This window comes from Rattus norvegicus, chromosome 1 (assembly GCF_036323735.1).
Source record: "Rattus norvegicus strain BN/NHsdMcwi chromosome 1, GRCr8, whole genome shotgun sequence".
In the NCBI taxonomy this organism is placed as follows: Eukaryota; Metazoa; Chordata; class Mammalia; order Rodentia; family Muridae; genus Rattus; species Rattus norvegicus.
Window position 1 is genome coordinate 23553573 of NC_086019.1, and position 21472 is coordinate 23575044.

Genomic DNA, 21472 nt, shown 5'->3' on the forward strand with positions numbered 1-21472 from the left:
GATATTCATTGCTACCTATGGGGTCAGAGTCCAGGGTCAGTCCATGTATAGTCTTTAGGTAGTGGCTTAGTCCCTGGAAGCTCTGGTTGCTTGGCATTGTTGTACTTTTGGGGTCTCGAGCCCCTTCAAGCTCTTCCAGTTCTTTCTCTGATTCCTTCAATAGGGGACCTATTCTCAGTTCAGTGGTTTGCTGCTGGCATTCGCCTCTATATTTGCTGTATTCTGGCTGTGTCTCTCAGGAGCCATCTACATCCGGCTCCTGTCGGTCTGCACTTCTTTGCTTCATCCATCTTGTCTAATTGGGTGGCTGTATATGTATGGGCCACATGTGGGGCAGGCTCTGAATGGGTGTTCCTTCAGTCTCTGTTTTAATCTTTGCCTCTCCCTTCCCTGCCAAGGGTATTCTTTTTCCTCATTTAAAGAAGGAGTGAAGCATTCACATTTTGATCATCCGTCTTGAGTTTCGTTTGTTCTAGGGATCTAGGGTAATTCAAGCATTTGGGCTAATAGCCACTTATCAATGAGTGCATACCATGTATGTCTTTCTGTGATTGGGTTAGCTCACTCAGGATGATATTTTCCAGTTCCAACCATTTGCCTACGAATTTCATAAACTCGTTGTTTTTGATAGCTGAGTAATATTCCATTGTGTAGATGTACCACATTTTCTGTATCCATTCCTCTGTTGAAGGGCATCTGGGTTCTTTCCAGCTTCTGGCTATTATAAATAAGGCTGCTATGAACATAGTGGAGCACGTGTCTCTTTTATATGTTGAGGCATCTTTTGGGTATATGCCCAAGAGAGGTATAGCTGGATCCTCAGGCAGTTCAATGTCCAATTTTCTGAGGAACCTCCAGACTGATTTCCAGAATGGTTTTACCAGTCTGCAATCCCACCAACAATGGAGGAGTGTTCCTCTTTCTCCACATCCTCGCCAGCATCTGCTGTCACCTGAGTTTTTGATCTTAGCCAATCGCACTGGTGTGAGGTGAAATCTCAGGGTTGTTTTGATTTGCATTTCCCTTATGACTAAAGATGTTGAACATTTCTTTAGGTGTTTCTCAGCCATTCAGCATTCCTCAGCTGTGAATTCTTTGTTTAGCTCTGAACCCCATTTTTTAATAGGGTTATTTGTTTCCCTGCGGTCTAACTTCTTGAGTTCTTTGTATATTTTGGATATAAGGCCTCTATCTGTTGTAGGATTGGTAAAGATCTTTTCCCAATCTGTTGGTTGCCGTTTTGTCCTAACCACCGTGTCCTTTGCCTTACAGAAGCTTTGCAGTTTTATGAGATCCCATTTGTCGATTCTTGATCTTAGAGCATAAGCCATTGGTGTTTTGTTCAGGAAATTTTTTCCAGTGCCCATGTGTTCCAGATGCTTCCCTAGTTTTTCTTCTATTAGTTTGAGTGTGTCTGGTTTGATGTGGAGGTCCTTGATCCACTTGGACTTAAGCTTTGTACAGGGTGATAAGCATGGATCGATCTGCATTCTTCTACATGTTGCCCTCCAGTTGAACCAGCACCATTTGCTGAAAATGCTATCTTTTTTCCATTGGATGGTTTTGGCTCCTTTGTCAAAAATCAAGTGACCATAGGTGTGTGGGTTCATTTCTGGGTCTTCAATTCTATTCCATTGGTCTATCTGTCTGTCTCTGTACCAATACCATGCAGTTTTTATCACTATTGCTCTGTAATACTGCTTGAGTTCAGGGATAGTGATTCCCCCTGAAGTCCTTTTATTGTTGAGGATAGCTTTAGCTATCCTGGGTTTTTTGTTATTCCAGATGAATTTGCAAATTGTTCTGTCTAACTCTTTGAAGAATTGGATTGGTATTTTGATGGGGATTGCATTGAATCTGTAGATTGCTTTTGGTAAAATGGCCATTTTTACTATGGTTTTAATAACTCTTAATGAGCCTCCTTTGGAACTTCCCCCTGACACTCTGGAATTTGTAATGTATGGATGACATAATGATATGTGGAACGTACATAAATCTAAAGCCAGTGACACCATTCCTGTTTGAATAACTTTATGGAAACGTATGTGAACATATGTGTATATGTGTATATGCTCACATTCACACGTATCCAAATAAACTGTGTAGTAAACATGCTACAGAATTACTAAATCTGAATTAGATACTTAAAATGCTGTTCATTTATTACTCAGCATCAGAAAATATTTTTAAATGATTCAATCATAGATTATAATTTGAAGAGGTATTGAAAAGGAATGGTGGGCTCTAGATTTAGTCTGAAACCATGGGGACCTTGAGGTAATATTTTAGAAAATAGTTATTAGCTTGTAATGTTTTCCTTTGGGGCTACAGTGAAGTATATTTTCTTAATAGATCAGTTTATGCTAAATTCTTTCCTGAGCTCCAGAAAACCCAGACTTTTGCTTCTAGGTAGTATTTCTCCCATCTTTTTAAAGCCTAAAAGTTTTTTGGGGAAGATTCAATAAATGCATGAATTTGCTAGGAATACTTAGAGCCTTGATGTCATGGCTGTGGAGGTACGTGTGACTGAGCAGAGCTCGAGGCTTCATTTCCTGTCATGGGAAATAGAATCTGGCTGAGATGGGGAATGTTCTTTAGAGAGCAATGTTTGTGGGTCACGTCAAAGTTGTTCATGTTTACCCAGGGCTTCTCGAGGAACGTTTGTGAGCACCAGCGTTCCAGTTTCATCTGTAGTTCAGAAATGTGAATTTCTCTTCCTCACTGACCCCTCCTTCCTGTTGTTCTGGTACTGTTTCTGATTCAAAATGCCTCCCTCAGGATGTAGTACCCAGGCCAGAGACACGATGCCAAACAGCCAGCATAACTGAGAGTAATTGAGGCCCCTGGGTGTATTTCTCTGCTTTACCAGCAGTTTGATAACTGAGGACTGTAAACTTGGAATAGTGAGTATAACCCCCTGTAGACTCCTTGGTTCACAATTCACCTTCTACACATTTTATAGAAAACAACACTGGCTTTGGATTGTATGCAGATGAATTTCCGTTCTTCAGATATCATCATAATACTATATTTTCAAATGTTGAGAAGCTATGACAGAAGAGAGACCCAAGGTGATAGTATTCCTATTCCTATATTTAGTTTTAAACTTGCCTTTCCCTGACTCTTGCTTATGGTAGCTCATTACAAGTACAAACAAATGTTTTGGACATAGATATCCACTGTGCAAAACCCAGTTGGATCCAAAACCTGTTGATTTTATACGTCCATGTAATATGAGTTCTAAAAAAGTGCAGAGTAAAATGACACACATGTAGTAAATGGCACATATGTAGAAAATGCCATGTCCATGTATGTAGCAAATGTTGTGTATGTAGCAAATGACATGTATGTAGCAAATGTTGTGTATGTAGTAAATGGCATGTATGCAGCAAATGGCATCTATGTTGTAAATGACATGTATGTAGCAAATGATATGTATGTAGCAAATGGCATGTATGTAGCAAATGGTACGCATGTAGCAAATGGCATGTATGTAGCAAATGGCATGTATGTAGCGAATGGTATGTTTGTAGCAAATGGCATTTATGTAGCGAATGGCATGTATGTAGCAAATGCTGTAGTAGAATCTAACAATTTTTATGTTGGCCTAAAAACAATTTAAGAGGTTCAGCAAACGTTTTGTTTGTTTGTTTGTTTGAGCAGACTGGTATCTTGCCTTAGCTGTATAAGGCACAGTTTCTGTGGAGAAGCATCTAGAGTAGTGTTCTTGCACACATACGAGCTAAGCCATCCTCTGCTGGGTTGTTAAGACTATATTAGATATTGTATGAGAAAGATTATGATCCTATGGAACCTGTAGTAAATTAATAAGCAGCAATGCAGGAAAGTGCCCTGCAGTTGAGTAAGTTTATTAGGCAAAGTTACGCAGGATTTCCTCCATGACCTTGAAGGAGAAGGGTTATGTTCAGCATGTCAGCTTTACCTGACTTCAGAGCTCTCTTCTTAAATATCTCCAGGCTCAGACTACCCTGGAATACAATTTTATTTTAAAGCTATACTAACCATTTTAAAATTATTTTATTTATTAATTATTAATACATATATATGGTGTGTATATACGTATATGGGTGTGTGTGCGCATGTGTGTGTGAGCATGTGGAAGTCAGAAGATAACTTCTTGAGAGTCCTCTCCTATCTTTAGTCCCGTGGATCCTACTTGGGTCTTCAGATTTATACAGAAGTGTCTGTACCTACTAAGTCATCTCCATGGCCTTTAAACATTTTTTATGTTTTATTTTATTATAATTATATGTGTACTACACACACAGCATTTGAAAAGTTCGAAGATGCTTATGTGAAGAAGGCCAGGGAGCTAGGGAGTTTCCAGGTGACCGTTCTCATTAAGCCTGAGATCTGCTATAGGACACAGCTGTTGGGAAGTAGCCTGTAAACTTTTCACCTAGCAGTTACACCCCAAGAAACCAAAAAAACACCTTTCCATCCTTCTGTGTATTCATGTCCCATTGTGTCAACAAGAGCACCACAGACAGGCATATTCACACCATGACTTTAATGGATGCTAGCCTTCGAACTCTTAAGACAACCTACACCCATATCACTTTAGTAAACTTGATCATTTGTGCCATCAAAGGAGATGTTTCCCCCATCTGTTTTCACAGAGGTTAACAGTGAGGGTGGGGCTCCTTGCTCTCTCTGGCTTGCGATCCCTGAATCTTCACTGGACACAGACACCGATTTTAGGGACCATGCCTAGTGATGGTTGCAAAGCGCTTTCACAGAACTTGTTTTATCTGATCTTACTATTGAATATATATATGTATATATATACATATACATATACATATACATATATATATGTGTGAAGAAATTAGAGATGAGTAATTTAGGTTTATTGATTAAAACATTTGCCCGAAGTTACATGATAAAGAGCTAGCCAAATAATCGCTGGAACACAGGTATAACGTTTCCCAAATATCACCTGGGAATATTCTGTGATGTGTGGTATAGGCAGAAGTTTGGTATTTTTTATGCTATACCAGCTAATGTTGATACTATTGTTTGCTGGTAGACCAGTCTGTGAGATGAAGGATTATAGACCACATTTCCTTACATAAATAAAAATTAATTGGAAATGTGTGGACAAATTACCTTTCAAAAGGAATATAGCAAGTGGTTATTTGAGAAGTCATAAACCTCATGAGACCCGCGGATGTATTCGTGTGGTCACAGGAACCATGTACCCCACTCCTGTCAGTCAGATTTGTCATTCTCTGGTTCAGAAAACCCCATCTTATATCCTACATTGAGTTCTTGCTTTTCTATTCCACACCCACATTTATATTATTTATATATGTCTATCTGTCCCCAGGATTGAAATAGTCCCTTTCTTTTCATTTAGACCCATCTAGTTCCTTTTGTTTTATGAGTGGGTATTTTGGTGACAGCTATGTCTGTGCCCCCCGCATGTGTGCTTGGTAGTGCCATGGTGCCAGCAGAGGCCAGAGGAGGGCATCGGATTCCCTGATGCTGGAGTTACGAACAGTTGTGAGCTGCTGAGTGGGTTCTGGTTGTTGAACTTGAATCCTCTTGAAGAGCAGCCAGTGCTCTTAACCACTGAGTCACCCCTACAGCTCCTAGACCCAGCTAACTTTTTATAACTAAAAATATATGTCCTACAAAAAATGTCTCTGATAAACTACCAATCCGTAACTTAGGGGTTTAGTGTATACCTGAAAATGCAATACATTAGTTTTTGCACTCTGAAATGTATTCTATATAACTCTTACATTTGTAGAGTCGTATCTGTTATAATGAATGAATAGGTCCATTTTCATTGGCTACAGTGATGTATTTATTAGTGTTACGGAATATGAGATCAAGATTAAGATGCCTGCAGATTTGGAAGATCAGTCTCTTCCTCACAGCTGGTGTCTTCTTGCTGAGTCCTCATGAGGCAGAAGGGACCAATAGGATCTGTTATAAGAGCACAAGCGTATGAATGAAGGTAGGACCTTCACATCTTGATTAACTCCCTTGTCACGTATGTTGGGGACTTAGTTCCAATATAAAAGTCCTAAATGAATGATAAAGTGCTTTTCTTTTTTAAAAAAAGATTTGTTTTATTTACATGGGCACACTATAGTTGTCTTCAGATACACCAGAAGAGGGCATCGGATCCCATTACAGATGGTTGTGAGCCACCATGTGGTTGCTGGGAATTGAACCCAGGACCTCTGGAAGATCAAGTCAATGTTCTTAACCACTGAGCTATCTCTCTCGCCTGATAGGTACCTTTCTTGACATCTACCTAACATAACAAATCCTGACATTTTCTATCCCCTTTCTTCACCTACTTTTTTTATTTGTTTGTTATTGTATGACTAGACCTTGTATATGAATTGCCTTCAGAGATTAGATTTTTCCCATTACTATATTCCAGTGCCTAGAGCTGTTTTGGGTTTATAACTTTCTATATACAGAGAGTTGAAATAGAAACAAAATCGGGGCTGGAGAGATGGCTCAGCGGTTAAGAGCACTGACTGCTCTTCCAGAGGTTCTGAGTTCAATTCCCAGCAACCACATGGTGGCTCACAACCATCTGTAATGGGATCCGATGCCCTCTTCTGGTGTGTCTGAAGAGGGATATAGTGTACTCATATACATAAAATAAATAAATAAATCTTTAAAAAAAAAGAAACAAAATCAGCTTGTTGTGACTTAATAAAGTTGTAGCATCCATCCTGGTTAGAACTCTGGGGAAGTTGTTTATATTGACCACACAGTATCCTAGATTCTACTCCATTGATAAGCCCATGGCAATTTTCAAGTGTCGTTTAAGTGTTTTAGGATATATTGGTTTCGATGGAAACGTTACTTGTGGGAAGTAACCTACATGTGTAGTAAATGAATCTAGGAGCTAACACGTGTGAGGAGGTCCTGACATGGATTATCAGTGATTATCAACTTCTCAACAGTGTTCTTCTGGCTGTAAATATGTTCCACTCTGCATAGTCAATGATTTAATGGCAGGCAGTATAGTCAAATGGACAGATCCAGACATGTTAATCCAACAGCTCATCGGTTGTACTGATTTTAGGCAACTTATTCTCAGGGGTGTTTTCCTCCTTTGAAAAACTGCTGTCACAGTGAGTTGATTGTGACAATTAGAGGAAATCTGTGAAACTGAGTTCCTTGTTACAGTCTCAGTAAGTGTCAAGTGTGAATACTGAGTGTCACACCATATGGTAAGTAAAACAAATGCTTAATGAAAGACAGAAAAAACGAATTTCGTGACTGGAGCATGTAGACCAGTGTAGGCACTCAACATGTGATAAATGTTGTGTTAGTTATTAATAAATTACCTGCACTGCTTTAGTTTTACTAAGCACACAGGGAGCCAAGAACACCCAGTGGATTGCAGCTGACTTGGGTTTATTCGTCTGTGGATAAAATTGCAGGTGTGTTTTAACACTAGAATTAGAAAGTGCTGTCCATTCGATGAAAAGAGCCATTCAACCCCAACACTATAGCTGTAGCTAAAACAGAAATTGCAATAAATTTCAGTTCATAGTTAATGTCAAAACAAGGTTTTTTGGGTTTTCTACAAATCTGTGGTAGAATTACACATAAGTGCTCTTAATGCTCTCGGCTGGACTGCTTACCTTGCACATTGAATTAGGTGAGACCCAGTGGCGATGGTCATGCAGACTTGTGTGGATGTGGGCCCTGGCTACGATAACAGTATTGCCTGTATTAACCTCTGAGCACAGAAGATACAACAGGGAAGAAACTGCAATTCTAGACCCAGTGATTCAGGGGAGTTAGTTATTTGACTGAATTCCTGATCTAGTCTTAGTGAGTTTAAAAATGTATGCCTTGGGCTGGCAAGATAAGTTAGCAGGTAAGTGGGGTTGGGGGATTTAGCTTAGTGGTAGAGCGCTTGCCTAACAAGCACAAGGCCCTGGGTTCGGTCCCCAGCTCCAAAAAAAAAAAAAAAAAATGGAATCATTACCTTATGAAAGGAGGACAGATAAGTACTTCTCCTTTGTCTTCTCCTACAACATGAAGATACAGACAAAAGATCCTTGTCTAGGAAACAAGAAATACGTTCTCACCAAATATTGACTCTGCCTCGGTCTTTCACTTTCTAGCTGGCACAGCTGTAGAGAACAAATATTTATTTACCCCAGCTGCTCAGCTCTGGGATTTTGTTATAGCAGTCCAAATAGATGCAAACAGATACTTTGGTCAGGTCTTTAGATTTACAATTTAATTGTTTGAGAATTCTTACATGAATATAATGTGTTTTGATTAAATCCGCTCACGGCTCCCTCCCCTACAATAAGGGACATTTATAAGCCCCACTACTTGCCGCTGTCTATTCCATATTCTCCTTAGTGCTGCCAGTGTGTGCATGGGTTTAGGACCACGCGCTGGAGCCTCTCAGGGACGCATCTGCAGAAAACCGGCTCCCACTCCTAACAAGCCATCAATCACCAGTATATCTTCAAAAGTCTAGTTCAAATTCTGCAGTCACTGGAGACTAAAAATTAGCATGCGAGATTACATAAAACCTCTGTGTGTTTCCTATTGACTTTTATGTGCGTAGATGACAATGGATTTTCAAGGATAATTGAACTCACTATGATATGTAAGGTATGGGTTTGTCCAGCACTCCAAGGGTTTCATTTGTTTACAGAGCCACGACACCTACTATGTCCCACTCACTTAACTCTTTCATTTGAATCTGAAAAGAATGAAGCACAGCATTTAGCCCTCCCTCCCCAATCAAGTAACTGTTTAGGCCTTCAGAAAAATAAAACAAGAGCTTGTTCATAAAATTTCAAAATGTTTATTTGGTTATTGAGCTCCATGTTCTATCTCAAAACGTTTTCATTAAAATTCTGTGTATGTATCTTGTATATCACTATCAATAAGAAATACATTTGGGCTAGAGAGATAGCTAAGCTATTAAGAGTGCGTACTGGGGGGATTGCAAGCTGGTACAACCACTCTGGAAATCAGTCTGGAGGTTCCTCAGAAAATTGGACATTGAACTACCTGAGGACCCAGCTATACCACTCCCGGACATATACCCAAAAGATGCTCCAACATATAACAAAGACACGTGCTCCACTATGTTCATAGCAGCCTTATTTATAATAGCCAGAAGCTGGAAAGGAACCCAGATGCCCTTCAACAGGAATGGATACAGAAAATGTGGTACATCTACACAGTGGAATATTACTCAGCTATCAAAAACAATGACTTTATGAAATTCTTAGGCAAATGGATGGAACTAGAAAATATCATCCTGAGTGAGGTAACCCAATCATAAAAGGACACACATGGTATCCACTCACTGATAAGTGGATACTAGCCCAAAACTTGGAATACCTGAGAAAAAATTCACAGACCACATGAAGCTCAAGAAGAAGGAAGACCAAAGTGTGAATACTTCAGTTCTTCTTAGAAGTGGGAACAAAAATACTCACAGGAGGAAATACAGAGACAAAGTGTGGAGCAGAGGCCGAAGGAAAGGCCATCCAGAGACTACATCACCTGGGGATCCAGCCCATATACAGACACCAAACCCAGACAATACTGGGGATGCCAAGAAGTGCTTGCCAACAGGAGCTTGATGTAGCCGTTTCTTGAGAGGCTATGTCAGAGCCTGACAAATACAGAGGCAGATGCTCACAGCCAATCATTGGACTGAGAACAGGCTCCCCAATAGAGAAGTTAGAGAAAGGACTGAAGCAGCTGAAGGTGTTTGCAACCCCACAAGAAGAACAACAATATCAATCAACCAGACCTCCCGGAGCTCCCAGGGACTAAACCACCATCCAAAGAATACACAGGGATGGACCTATGGCTCTAGCTGCATATGTAGCAGAGGATGGCCTTGTTGAGCATCAATGGGAGGAGAGGCCCTTGATCCTGTCAAGGCTTGATGCCCCAGTGTAGAGGAATGTCAGGGTGGGGAGGCAGGAGGGAATGGGTGGTTAAGTGGGGGAGCACACTCATGGAAGCAGAAGGAGGAGGGATGGGATAGTGGGTTTCTGGAGGGGAAATCAGGAAAGGGGATAACGTTTGAAATGTAAATGAATATCTGATAAAAGAAAAAAAAAACGGAAAAGAAGAGTGTGTACTGGGGTGGGTGGGTAGGGGAGCAGCCTCACAGAGGGAGGGGCGGGGAAGATGGAATGGGGGGGCTTGTGGAGGGGAAACTGGAAAGGCAGACAACATGTAAAATTTAAATAAATAAAATAACCAATAGATAACAAAAGGAGTGTGTACTGTTCTTCCAGAGGACCTGAGTTTGGTCTCTAGTACCATGCCAGGTGGCTCATGACCACTTGACACTTCATGTTCAAAGGAAGCCAACATCTCTGGCCTCTGTGCATGCCCTTCCTACATAGGCATAGACCCCCATACATTTATACTCCCACTTATGCATATAATTCCACATGTTCAAACACCCCTAACACACACACACACACATACACACACCCCACATTTGCATGTACCACCACAAACAATACCCTTACATATGCATATACCCCCATATTGCATATATCCTTACATACACATACCCCCACATATGCATATACCCTCACGTATACACATATCCCTGCACTACATATACCCACCTCTTACATGTAATTCAAAATAAGAAAAATAATTTTCTATTCATCGCTATATATTTTTAATTATTTTTTTTCTTCTGTTTTTAGTAGTTTTTTTTTTAATACAATATATTCTGATTATGGTTTCCCCTCCCCCAAGTCCTCCAACATCCTTCTCATCTTCCCCCATTTGAATCCACACTCTTTCTGCCTCTCCTTAGAAAGCAAAGAGGAATTTTAATAAGATAAAAATTTAAAAAGTCACTATTTTAACCTGGTCAGCTTTGGATGGATTCCAGTGTGCATTGATTACCTGAGTCTTTTCAAATTCCCTTTGTCTTTTATTAATGCTGTTCAAGCCCTCCCTTCTTTCTTACCCTTCCCTGCTTCCCTCTCTTCCTCCCTCCCTTTTTCCTCCCTTCCTCCCTCCCTCCCTTCCTTCCTTCCTCCCTCCCTTTTTCCTTCCTTCCTCCCTCCCTTTTTCCTTCCTTCCTCCCTCCCTTTTTCCTTCCTTCCTTTGTTCCTCCCTTCCTCCCTCCCTTTTTCCTTCCTTCCTTTGTTCCTCCCTCCCTCCCTCCCTTCTTCCCTTCCTCTCTTCTTCCCTTCCTTCCTTCCCTCTTTCCTTCCTTCTTTTCTTCCTCCCTTTCTCCCTTCCGCTCTCCCTTTCTCTCACTTTCTGATTTTTCATTAATTAATTAACTAACTTTACATCCCGATTGTGTCTTTCCCTCTCTCCTCCAAGTCCCTCCTCCTCATTCCCCTCCCCCCATTCACTCCTCCTTTCCTTCTCAGAAAAGGGGAAGCCTCCATTGGATATCCACTAGCCTTGGCATAACAAGTTGTAAGACTAGGTGCGTCTTCTATTGAGATTAGACAAGGCAGTCCAGTTGGGGGAAGGAAGCCAAAGGCAATGTAGTCAGAGACAGTCCCTGTTCCCGCTTTAGGAGTCCCACAACTGTTACAAATGTGCGGAGGGCCTAGGTGCATCCCATGCATGCTCTCTGGTTGGCTGTTCAGTCTCTGTGGGCCCCTGTGAACCCAGGTTTAATTAATAGTTGATTCTGTAGGTTTTCTTTTGTATTCTCGACACTTCTGGTTCCTCCAATCTTTTCCTCCTTCCACAGGATCTCCCAATCTCTGCCTAATGCTTGGCTGTGGGTCTCTGCATCTGTTTCCATTAGTTGCTGGGTGCAGCCTCTCTGTTGACAGTTATGCTAGGCTCCTGTCTGTAAGTAGAGCAGAAAGAATATCATGAATAATGTCAGGGTGGGCTCCCTCTCTTGGCATGGGTCAGAAGCTGGGCCAGGCATTGGTTTGCTTCCTTCAAATCCTGCTCCTTAGTTTACCCCTGCACATCGTTAATATGGAATGATAATATCCAATTATTGTTATCTCCACCTACATGACTTTTTATCCTTACACAAACATAAGAATCCTTTCTTCCTCTTTCTAATGAATAAGTGATATGATGTTAATGCTTTCATTTAGCAATTTCCTAAAATTATATTTTGTTGAATATATTTCTCTTGCTAGGTACTCAGTGTTTAGAAGGAATTTTAATGTGTGTATTAATGTCACTTAGCAGTTTCCTAAAGCTGACGTAAGGACAGAATACTGGTTGACATACATTTTGTCTACTCATTCACAGATATTCTAAATTCTGTTCAAAGATGAAGACACAGAAAGCCCCCAATTTGACAATTTTCTCCCTCTCCCCAAATTCCATCCCATTGCTTTTATGCAATTAGACCTTGACATAGGGACATTAGTTTTATGTTTACCAAAGGTATCACTATTCAAGTTGCTGCTGCCTGCACTGAGGACACTTGACACAGGTAGGAGCCTGAGGCAATACCACTTTTCTAGCCTTACTATGGGGGGTGCTTTCCCCAAATGGCTAAGTTTCAATCCTAGGAATACTGTATAAGTTGTTTGAATTATCAGCCTGTAAATCAGAGGGCCAAATTTATGACATGCAGGCAATAGACACATAGAACATCAGTCATTTGTGTGTTAGCATTAGCAAGATACAAACGATCCTGAATTCTACTATTTTGCTCTGTAATGTTCTACTTGTAACCACATGGTACTTGTGCTGTCTATTTTAAACTGTTGCTTTAGCTGGCTTATTTGAGATTTTTCTTTGTAAATATTGCGAACTCACCTATAAACGGAAGGCATGATTTCAGGGAGCCGTAAAGGATGGGGGGATTCCCACTCTGGTAATAACGAGCCGGAGTCTCAGGTTTTAAAAGGACCGTGAATTCGGGTTTGCTCTGTCACTGGAGCAGGAGTGTTGTAAACACTTGGAAATCACCGCAGCCAGGCCTAGGCTCCCTTCGCTCCATCTCATTCTATAAACTTTCACTCCTGCCCTTCAAAATATGAGAGAATTGACCTCATTACTATTTATAGAGACTTCGCTTCCACAAAAGCTCAGAGTTCTTCGGGGACTCTTAATATTACAGCACCTATGGCAAGACCTGAAGTCAGTGTGTTATTACATATTCTAAAATGTCTTGTAAAGAGGACGTGAAGCACAATCATTCTCTACCAGTGTGAGGGGAGCTCTGGGCTGAAACAACTGCACATAAGAGAAGAGGATTCTGAGCAGGCTGGGCAAAGCCTGCGGACACACAGTACACTCTTCCATTCTCAAGAGTGCACCTACCCAGAACACAGGACAGCCCTGTTCTGTTTTGGTGCACAGTTTTCATTAAAAGTTAGCCCTTTCCTTGTTATCCATGTTTCTATAGGTGTGTGAACAGAAACTTATATGATTGTCCTTTCTCTTGGTATTCTGTAGTAGGCCAAGTCAGATTTTCGTTTTCCTTTCCTTTGCATGTATGGAGGAGCGCATGCGTATGAAGGTGCAGGACATAGATGCGCCTGGGTGCACCAGTGTGCGGAAGTCTGAGGTTGACGTTAAGACTCTTCTGTCTTTTAAGAGGTATTACATTGTGAATTAGGTGCATGCATCCGTGTGGGATAAATGCGTGTAAGTACAGGTGCCCTTGAAGCCAGAGGGAGAGCAGATCCCTGGGGCTGCACTTTGAGGTGATTGTGCTGCTGCCCAGTGTGGGCGCTGGGGAGAGGACTCGGCTCCCCTGAAAGAGTAGCGAGCGCTCTCAACAGTGGAGCCATTTCTCCAGCCTCGAGGTCATTTCTTCATGACTCTCCTAATCTCATGATTTCTTCTCTATTCTTTGAGGCAAGGTCTCTTAGTCAAACCCAGAGCTGGCTGACATGACTCACGCCACCAGTTGGCTTGCTCTCGGGCTCCCCTACTTCTGCTTTCCAAAGCAGAGGCTGTAGGCAAGCTGCCATGCCTATCTGCCATTTACATGGGTCTCGGGGATCCAAATTCTGGTTCCCTTGCTTCAACTGTGAGTCATCTTTCAAGGCCCTGGGAATCATATTTATCATGGCACCATAAGACAAAAAAGAATCCTGTCTTGAAAAATAGTAATAATAAAAAAGAATAAAAGAAAAGAAAATTGCTTTAGATGAAAGGTGGTTAACATTTTGATAAGCATCAGACTTATCCATATGCCAATTAACATTTTATGGTTTTTAAGTAAGAGACCATTCAAGGGTGGGGTATCCTATATCACGGAGCAACCATTCACTTAGTATAATCAAGGCTCTGGGGGTCATTTCTCACTAGTGTGATTTAAAAATCTATAGAAATATGAGAAAGGGGGCATTTTCTGGAAGACCAGCCTTAAAAATAGTATTTAAAAGTTTTAAAATAAACTTTGAGCCTTATGTCTGTATCTTGCTTTAGATTTACCAGCCGTTTGCACATCATCACTGTAATGTGTGATTCTGTGTAGGATTAGGGGTTGACTCCTCTGGACTCCTCTAAAGTAACACCATGGTGATGGATCAGGGTAGATTTTACACTATTCAATCACGTGGCCATTTCCGCAATGCCCATGTCCGCCTTGCGATTGTCACTGTTTATTGCGGGGAATTTTACTTTAGCCACCCACTAAGAGTTGGCTAAAGCATCTTATGCTTCTGCTTCTCTTATGCTTACCTGAGGGACCATGTGGACAGACTACCAAACCCAAAGTGCTTGTTACACTTCTTAAACGTTCAAAGAGAGACACATTTGGTATTTAATGAAAGCCATTTTAGTTTATCTTTTTTTTAATGCCAGCAGCAATAACGCATGTATTACTGATAGCTTTCCTAAAGGCCAGTGCTTGACTGTGCACTGTGCCCTTCTGGGCACATGTCTCACTTTTGAAGTCACACACACACACACACACACACACAAACACACACACGTGTCCAGCCTTTGAAAGGTGTGTGTGTCCTGCCTTTGAAAGATTCTTTGAGCACAATCTGACCTGCTGCTTTAAGGAACCACAGGACAATCATGTTTGAATTGCAAAGACATGATTTGTTATGTCCGAAGCACATTTTTTGGCTGCTCGTAATAGCAAAATACAGAAGCTGGAAAGTAGTTTTTTTTTTTTTTTTAAAAGCAAGCTCATGTGATTTTTGAACATAATCTTTATATAACATTTTACAAAAATCCTGCCTTCCAAGTTTTACATTCCAGTTGAGCCTAATCATGGTGGCTTTCACAGATCTCCCAGACATGGAGCTCCGTGTGTGCGCTAAGTGCTGACAAAGGACGCTCACTGGCAGGGGTTTCATTAACTGGGGATTAAGCTAAACCCCTTTCCCTGAATTGCCTATAAATGAGGCTCTTATCTAAAATTTCACATTACGTTCAGTACAACTAAAGTGGGTGTTCACACATATGTGTGTGCTTGCTGAATGTGTGCACGTCCATAAGGGAAGATGCCAGAATGAGTTTCTGGAAAAAAAAAAAAAACAACCCAAAACCAAGACCTCTTATTTCATTATCAGAAAAAAAGCACAAATGTGTGTGTGTGTGTGTGTGTGTGTATGTGTGTGTGTGTGTGTGTGTCTGTGTGAGTGTGTGTGTATGTGTGTGTGTGTGTGTGTGTCTGTGTGAGTGTGTGTGTATTTGTGTGTGTGTGTCTGTGTGCATGTGTGTGTGAGTGAGTATGTATGTGTGTATGTGTATGTGTGTGTGTCTGTGTGAGTGTGTGTGTATTTGTGTGTGTGTGTCTGTGTGCGTGTGTGTGAGTGTGTGTATGTGTATATGTGTATGTGTGTGTTTATGTGTGTGTCTGTGTGAGTATGTGTATTTGTGTGTGTCTGTGTGAGTGTGTGTGTGTATTTGTGTGTGTGTCTATGTGCGTGTGTGTGAGTGTGTGTGTATGTGTATGTGTGTGTTTATGTGTGTGTCTGTGTGAATATGTGTATTTGTGTGTGTGTCTGTGTGAGTGTGTGTGTGTTTATGTGTGTGTGTCTGTGTGTGTGTGTGCATTCTCTAACTGTATATATGTAATACATATACAAATATGTAAACGTAAATGTAGGGAGTAGATTTAGGCTTGATTTAAGAGACTATCTTTGATATTTATATAACGGCGGTCATATAAAGGTTTGTGTATGTGCACATGAATAAGAGAGAGAGAGAGAGAGAGAGAGAGAGAGAGAGAGAGAGAGAGAGAGATTATATGTGTCTGTGACTGTGTATGTGGATGCATGTGCCAGATGAGCACAGCCTGAAATGGGCATCAGCATCTTCCTCTGTCCCTGTGCTTGTTGGTCCAAGGCGGAGTCTCTCCTTGAACCCTCTGAGCACATTTCAGTGAGGCTAAAAAGTCAGCAAGCACTTCTTTTAATTTAAAATTTTTATTTTTATTTTTATTATGTGGGCTTGTGTGTCTGTATACAGGTATATGAATGTGTAAGTGTACTGGCCAGCAGAATCTAGACCTGGAGCTGGAGTTACACACAGTCGTGAGCCACCTGATATGGGTCCTAGGAATCAAATCCAGCTTCTCTGGGAAAACCAGCAAATGCTCTTAACCCTTGGTCCATCTCTCTAGTCTCTGGAGCAAGCACTCTTTTTTTTTTCCATCTTTATTAACTTGAGTATTTCTTATTTACATTTCAATTATTATTCCCCTTCCCGGTTTCCAAGCCAACATCCCCCTAGTCCCTCCCCCTCCTCTTCTATATGGCTGTTCCCCTCCCCATCCTTCCCCCATTACCACCCTCCCCCAACACTGGGGGGTTCAGTCTTGGCAGGACCAAGGGCTTCCCCTTCCACTGGTGCACTTACTAGGCTATTCATTGCTACCTATGAGGTTGGAGCCCAGGGTCAATCCATGTATAGTCTTTGGGTAGTGGCTTAGTCCCTGGAAGCTCTGGATGGTTGGCATTGTTGTTCATATGGGGTCTCAAGCCCCTTCAAGCTCTTTCAGTCCTTTCTAAGATTCCTTCAATGGGAGTCCTGGTCTCAGTTCAGTGGTTTAATGATGGCATTCACCTATGTATTTGCTGTATTCTGGCCGTGTCTCTCAGGAGAGATCTACATCTGGTTCCTGTCAGCCTTCACTTCTTTGCTTCATCCATCTTATCTAGTTTGGTGGCTGTATATGTATGGGCCACATGTGGAGCAGGCTCTGAATGGGTGTTCCTTCTGCCTCTGTTCTAAACTTTGCCTCCCTATTCCCGCCCAAGGGTATTCTTGTTCCCCTTTTAAAGAAGGAATGAAGCATTCACCTTTTTGTCATCCTTCTTGAGTTTCATGTGTTCTGTGCATCTAGGGTAATTCGAGCATTTGGGCTAATAGCCACTTATCAGTGAGTGCATACCATGTATGTTTTTCTGTGATTGGGTTACCTCACTCAGGATGATATTTTCCAGTTCCAACCATTTGTCTATGAATTTCATAAAGGCATTGTTTTTGATAGCTGAGTAATATTCCATTGTGTAGATGTACCACATATTCTGTATCCATTCCTCTGTTGAAGGGCATCTGGGTTCTTTCCAGCTTCTGGCTATTATAAATAAGGCTGCTATGAACATAGTGGAGCATGTGTCTTTGTTATATGCCCAAGAGAGGTATAGCTGGGTCCTCAGGTAGTTCAATGTCCAATTTTCTGAGGAACCTCCAGACTGATTTCCAGAATGGTTGTACCAGTCTGCAATCCCACCAACAATGGAGGAGTGTTCCTCTTTCTCCACATCCTTGCCAGCATTTGCTGTCACCTGAGTTTTTGATCTTAGCCATTCTGACTGGTGTGAGGTGAAATCTCAGGGATGTTTTGATTTGCATTTCCCTTATGACTAAAGATGTTGAACATTTCTTTAGGTGTTTCTCAGCCATTCGGCATTCCTCAGCTGTGAATTCTTTGTTTACAGAGCAAGCACTCTTATTTAACCTCTGAACCTCCTTTCCAGTCCCATCATGGAAACTTACAAAAATCTATTTGCAAAATTGATCCTGAAAGGGCCACTCTTAGAATATATTTTCCAGTTTTCTTTGTGATCACTATTCTATTTGAATTTATTTATGATTATTAGACTCTAGTGAGACAAAAATTGTTCAGGGCCAGAAAGATGGCTCTGAGTAAGGATGCCTGCCACCAAGGATGACAATGGAACTTGAATTTAACCCTGGGCTGCACATGGGGGAAGGAGAGAACTGACTCCTGTAGGTTGTTCTCCAATGTCCACATTCTGACTCACATACCCACATGCACATAACAGTGAGGGAGTGGGAGGCAGATTTCAGGGAGGGGGCAGAGCGCTGTAGTATAATGGTTCAAAGGGGAAGAGTGGAGAGTTTAAGTAAGCAGTGGGATGGGAGGGCAGAAGAGGGCCTGTGGGGAGGACAATTAAAGACAGTAAAGACATTCTGAAAATGTAATATGGAAATCTGCTACTTTAGAAACTCTCCAAATATATACACACACACACACACACAAATAAAAGAGTTTAAAATGGAGCCCCCTATAGAATAGCAATGATGCCTCTACTAAACATTACAGGCTAACAAATAACAAATGAAAAGCCCTGTACCAGAAATGGGTTACACCTTTTGGAGCTGTTGACTGGTGTGTCCCATACAAAGAGTACAGGTTCTTGTCAGTTCTACTGTTCTTCATAGTAAGATCCTATTGCTGAAGATGATAATACTTGAGTCACAGAACATGGAGACATCGAGCTGGTATTCACCTGGACACTTCATTTCTCCTTCTGGCTTTCATAGCACTGGGAGGACTACACATGCTACCAGAGGAGAAGCATAAACACCGGTCTTATCCAGATGTGAACCCTGCAGGCTACAGTGATTAAGCACCAGTCTTATCCAGATATGAACCCTGCAGGCTACAGTGACTACTGATTACAGTCCTGGCACAAAATTCAAACATCTTGGGAGTAACTAATTACTTTTTGATTGGATTTAAGGTCTGTTCCCCATGTTGAAATCCATGGGGCCAAGAACTTGTGGCCCCATAATTGCCATAATTCCTAGGAGAGAGCATACAACCATTTGCCAAATGGAAATAATATTAAAACAACTCCTAATGACTTAGGATTATACCTGTACATTGATGTTTCTGCCAGTCTCATTCAAGAAGCTTCATTTTGCAGTAGATGGCGATCATCACAGAGACCCATAGCTGGGCCAAATACATAGAGTAAGAGTGTGTAGAGTACTCATTCATAAAGAAGACATCTATGCCACACCCCTATCCAGAGGTGGAGCAGAAAGATCATAAGAGCCAGAGGTGGTGGGCGACTACAAGGAAATTCTGTCTTCTGGACAAAGCAAGACAGCATGTATGAACTCACAGTAGTTATGGCAGTACGCAAAAGACTCGTAGAACCAGACAAAATTCCAACATAGAGAGAGGAGGTGGGCATGAAATCCTACTCCAAGCTAACTAGGTAATGGCAGTTGATACCCACTGGGAGAGGGTGAGACACTAAGAGTATAATCTCTAGTAAGTTGACCATGCTACAATGGAGGTCTATATATGGACATTACCAATTGCACTAGAGGGTTTAATAAAAAGGCACAAAGTTGGGTGGGAAGGGAAGGATAGTGGATATGGGAGGAGTAGGGGTAGAAAGTCAACATAGTAAAAATACAGTTTTGTATAATCCTCAAAGAACTAATGAAAATGGGAAAAACAAGAAAATGAAAAACATTGTTTAGGCTTGTCTTCTTTTTACATATCTATCTACATAGAACCTTGGGGGCAAATTGATTTGAGCACATCTACAAAAACTTCCTTTATGATTAAATGATATTGTTAGTTATTAATTACATTTTACTTGTGAGTATAAATATTAATTTATTTAAAAATAATTTGAACATTTTTCTTTTAATTAAAACTTTTTTTTCCCCCATAGGGGCTGGAGAGATGGCTCAGCAGTTAAAAATACTGGCTTCTCTTCTAGAGGTCCTGCAACAACATGGTGGCTTACAACCATCTGTAATGGGATCTGATGCCCTCTTCTGGCCTGCAGGTGTATATGCAGAGAGCACTATATGCATAAAATAAATAAATCTTTAAAAATCACTTAGCCTCTTATTGTAGACTTTTTCACATACTATATCCTGGTTATGGTTCCCCTTCCCTCTACTATTCCAAGGTTCTCCCTACCTCCCCTCCCTCTGGATCCATCCCGTTTCAGTCTCTCATTAAAAAATATTGGACGTTCATTCTTATGGAAGAGTTGGAGGAAGGATTGAAGGCCCTGAAGGGGATTGGATCTCCACAGGAAGACCAACAGAGTCAACTAATCTGGACCCCTGGGATCTCTCAGAGACTGAACCAACAACCAAAGAACATACACCGGCTGGACTGAGGCCTCAGCACATAGGGCTGCCTTGTCTGCCCTCAGTGGGAGAGGATGTGACTAACCCCACAGAGTTTTGATGAGCTAGGTTGGGGGGAGATCCAGGGGGTCCCAACCTCTCAGAGGAGAAGGGGAGAAAGGATGGAGGAAGGGACTCTGGGAAGGGGGACACAACGTTTTGGATGTAAATTAATTAATTAATTAGTTAATTAATTAATTAAAAAGCAAGCAGGTTTCTAAGGGATAAGATAAGATAAAACAAAAACTAACACACTAGAGTTGGGCAAGGCAAACAAACAGAAGGAAAAGAGCCCAAGAGAAGGCATAAGAATCAGAGACCCACTCATTTACACCCAGGGATCCCATACAAATGCTAAACTGGAAGCCACAACACATACACAGACCTAGTGCAGATCAGTATGGGTCCTATACATGCTTCCTTAGTCTCTGTGAGTTCATATGAGCTTTGATCATGCTGACTTGGAAGGTCTTGTTCTCTTGGTGTCCTTCACCCCCTCTGGATGTTACACTTGTTCTGCCTCCTTTTTCGCAGAGTTCCCTGATCTCTGAGGGAAAGAATTTGATGGAGATGTCCCATTTAGGGATGAACGTCCCAAGGTCTCTCACTATCTGCATAATGTTTGGTTTTACATGCCTCAGGAAAAAGCTTCTCATGATTGCTGAACAAGCTACTTATCTATGAGTCTAGCAGAATGTCACTTGAAGCAATTTTATTTTATTGTTAATTTTTCTTAGAACAGTAGTACTTGGTTTAACCCTAGATGCCTGGATCTAGTTCTTGGCCAGTCAAGCTGCGTCAGGCTTGGGTTCCCAGCTCATGGAATGGGCCTTGAGTCAAATCAGACATTGCTTGATTACAAGCTTTGTACCACGATTGCCTTAGCATCCCTTGTAGGCAGGACAGAACAGTAGACCAAAGGGTCTGTTGCTTGGTTGGTATTTGTGTTTCTCTTTCGTTGGTGTTCAGAGGACCTTCCTGTACCCAAGGCCGTAGGCAGCACCAGATCAACTTCCTGATATCAGTGAGTCATGTAGGTTTGTCTTCAGCAATAGGGTCTTGCTGTCAGTTTGTGGGAAGCATCCTGTACCCTTGTCAACAACCTGGGTTGTTTATAAGAGTCCTTTAG

General features: G+C 41.4%; 1 long non-coding RNA gene across 3 annotated transcripts in view; it reads left to right on the forward strand.

Moving 5' to 3' along the window:
- The window catches only part of LOC103690933 (uncharacterized), a 58194-nt gene extending 38150 nt beyond the window's left edge, over positions 1–20044 (forward strand). For all 3 annotated transcript variants that reach the window (XR_589877.4, XR_010062819.1, XR_010062820.1), the window contains one exon: positions 19875–20044. This is a non-coding gene — a long non-coding RNA (uncharacterized LOC103690933). The remainder of the gene's footprint in view (positions 1–19874) is intronic.
- The last annotated feature ends 1428 nt before the right edge of the window (positions 20045–21472 follow it).